This window comes from Silene latifolia, chromosome X (genome assembly GCF_048544455.1).
Source record: "Silene latifolia isolate original U9 population chromosome X, ASM4854445v1, whole genome shotgun sequence".
Taxonomy (NCBI): domain Eukaryota; kingdom Viridiplantae; phylum Streptophyta; class Magnoliopsida; order Caryophyllales; family Caryophyllaceae; genus Silene; species Silene latifolia.
In genome coordinates, this window is record NC_133537.1 from 258,383,117 (window position 1) to 258,386,831 (window position 3,715).

The window sequence follows — 3,715 nt, forward strand, 5'->3', positions numbered from 1 at the left end:
CAAGCAAAAATATTATAAAATAAAATAGAAATGCAAAATCTGATAATAACGAAAGTATCATAGCTGAGAATAGGCACCAAAGTTTAGCAGACTTCACTGACATATACACTCAACTATATGGACACAATCAGATACTCTCACATTAGTTGCTACATGACATTATGAATGAAGTAGTGGAAGTCAAAATGTACCATCGGAGGTGGGAGATGTCCGGCGATCCGATTTGCTCGATGTAGGAGAGTCGGTCAATCAACTAAAAACCAGGAAATATTCACAAAAAATGTGAAAAGTTAACCAATCATAAACAGTTATATTCTAGGCATTAGCAATATATCATTCAGAAATAAGACTCCTACAAGTATATCAACCGTTGCATACAAGGAAAATAAATAATAGACTGATTTAAGAAAGGATATAAAAGGATAATGAGAATACTGTCAAATTTGCAAACAATAAAGAAATAGCTTGTTTTTTATTGCTGACAAATGATCAGCCCACGATTAAGATGCCAATTACCATTATAGTATCACTTTATTATACTCTGTATCATATATCGCTAGAGAATTTTTATAAACTACTAATCGTAATTCCATCAATATCCCAGGTGAACTACTATTAGCACTCTTAACAGTCCAATAATAACAGTTTCATCCAACTTTAACCACATTCTCCTCTTTTATTCCACATAACATGAATTTAAGACGACACAACATATCATTACGATTATCATGAACCTTCATCATGTAGGAAGATTAATGAAGAGAATAAGACATATGTTAAACCTCAGATACACTTGGGTAAAATGATCAATAGTTATCAATACTTTGTTATGACCTTGAAATAATAACAAGCAAATCATAATTCATAAGACAAAGGTGATAAAAAGGGAAATAATGAGCCTTCACTTTAACCCTTTCTCTAGACAAGGCCAATCAAATCTAATTTCCTTAGGATTCCAGGCTATGTGTTCCTCTCCGCTTCTCGATCACGCCCTGTAAAATAATTAGTTGCTCAAATAATTTCAGAGGGCATGATAAGAACCATGGACCACTACTAAACACTACATGTATCCATAAGTAATCTCCTCATCATCTCCTAACTAACGAGCAAACATGCTAAACGTTTTATATGCAGTATTATACTTTCTAGTGTTTGTACAAGATATGCATAGCATGCCATCATGATGCTTAAAAACAACAAACTTAACAAATCCTAATCACTTGTAAGACAACATACTCATGATACACTACTTATTTATTCCCTCCGTCTCAATCATTTATTTACCTTTTATTAAAGTACCCTTCACAAAAAGGTAAACAAATGACGGGGACGAAGGGAGTACATTCAAGTTGGTGCAATCGGAAACCCAAATATTGTACTGGAGTAAAAGTTTAAAACTAAGGATGCCACATACTCGATATTTCATAGAACTTCACACCTATAGTCAAAACATTTATAAAGACACATTTAAAATCTAGCAATACAACCTACAAGCACTCCAAAGAAAACAGATGATGCTACTATAAAACTTAATGTCCTTTTTTTTAGTGTTTTTCCAGAATTGGTTGAATTTAATCCTATTTACCAATCTTCATCAGACCCAAGTCTATTACTATATCAAAACTCCTACATGACTAAATCAAATTAATAATCTCATTTACTAATAACTGATACAAACAGACCATGTCAGGGTAATAAGTTAAATAATATCATCATAACCTATACAAACACTCATTAGAATAGTAGCTTGAGAAATATTAGAAATAAATTAAAAAATAAAGAAAATACTTTGGCCGGAATGAGGCAACAAATCTGAGGAGGTTGAGAAATGATAGTTGTGGTATCATTACTGTGTAACACAAGATTCAACCCTTGATTTGGACCATTGTAACTTCATTTACCTACAATTGAAAAAAAAAATAGGAAATCACACATCGTTGACCACTATCACCTGCAGAAAATTGGAAAATCAAACATCGTTTAAGTGTATCGGAACCTGAGTTCATAAAACACATCCCTAAGATGTGCCCACTTCACAAAAAAAAATCTTAATTCCAACAAAAATAAAAAAAACCCAATTCATTAATCAATAAACCCTAACTAACTTAAATGAAATTATTAAAAAGTAAAAAAAATACTTGCATCAATACATAGTCATTGTCGAAGTGTGCAACAATGGTGGTGAAGTGGAGTAATCAAAGTAGTGCAATGCGAGGGTGAGAGTAGATCGCAACAACGTAGTTCAAGGAACGTAGCACCGTATGTAAGGCGCGGGATATAGGGTGGTATCAATGGTATTGTGCGTCTGTGGTGGTCGACTGTGACGCTATGACGGTAGAGGGTAAGAGTGATGGTGAGAGGTCGAATGAAGAAGCGACGACAAGAGCAACAAGTGATATGAGAAAGTGAAGGGTTGTGTGAGGAGGAGAGGCTAGGGCAATTTGTCTATTAATCTTATTCAGTTAATGAGAAAGCTTTTACATCGGTTATTTAAAACTGATGTTAATGATACGGTATTTACATCGTTTATGTTAAAACCGATGTCACAGATATTTTTGTACATCGTTTTTTAAAATAATCGATGTAAGGAGAAAAACCTGTACACATTTTACATCAGTTTTTGTATGAACCGATGTTATTTATGCATTTACATCGTTTCATCTAAAACCGATGTCTTTGTGGCGATGTCAATAGGACTTTTTCTACTAGTGGACCTAGGCATTCAAGTTCCCTTTTGAATAAGTTAGGTTGTTGTTTGATTGATAAACTATCATCAAGAAAGTCATAGGCATGAAAGTTTATCAAGGCAAACATAAGAACCTATTGTTGAACTTTGAAAGACTCCATTTTGGTAAGCAATGAACCATGTAAGCACTCATTTTGGAATGGCCTATGAATGACATTTGAAGTTTTTATGATTAATGCATTGTTACTCTCAGCAAGCAACTTTTCTTCATTGAGTAATTTGACCACATATAAATGCCTCATCAAGAGGAGACATAACATGGAAACTTAGAAATAAAAAAAAAACTGAATACCTCAACATGTAATACCTCTTGGTGGCAGCAAATATGGGTCAGTAAACCTAAGAATAAGTTACCTCAACATGGCTACAACTAATGGTGACATTACTAGCAACAACATGGAGCACTTATTTTAGGCTTATTTGATTATTGTCCTTAATAGTAAAACACCAACACAAAGACAACCTCTCAGTCAAGTAAAAACCTTCATTGAGGTTGAGTTTAACAGCAACTTAGACAACAACTAGATCATAGTGGATTGGCCCATGTTAGGAAATGGGTAGATTATATGGAAATGGTGAAAGCAAGCATACAAAACAGACTATCCAAATAAAACAGAGTGTCTCGTTGCCTGCAATACTAACCAACAACATTCAAAATGATTCAAAAACTTAACACAATGGCCAACAAACTAAACTTGTTAACCCATACTCAAAACAGAATAAGCAACACTTATTAATCATCAACAATCCACCAGAAAATCCAAAATTATTCACAATAAATTACCAACATAATTTACAAACACACATTCAATCAGAACAACAAAATTCCCATAAAAAAACTAAATCAGGCCAAAACTTCATCAAAACAAATTCCCAGTAAAACATAAGGACATTCAAACCCGCAAATTGACAAACCAACATCAAAATTCCCATCAAAATCTAAAAAAATCCAGAACTTCATCAATAACA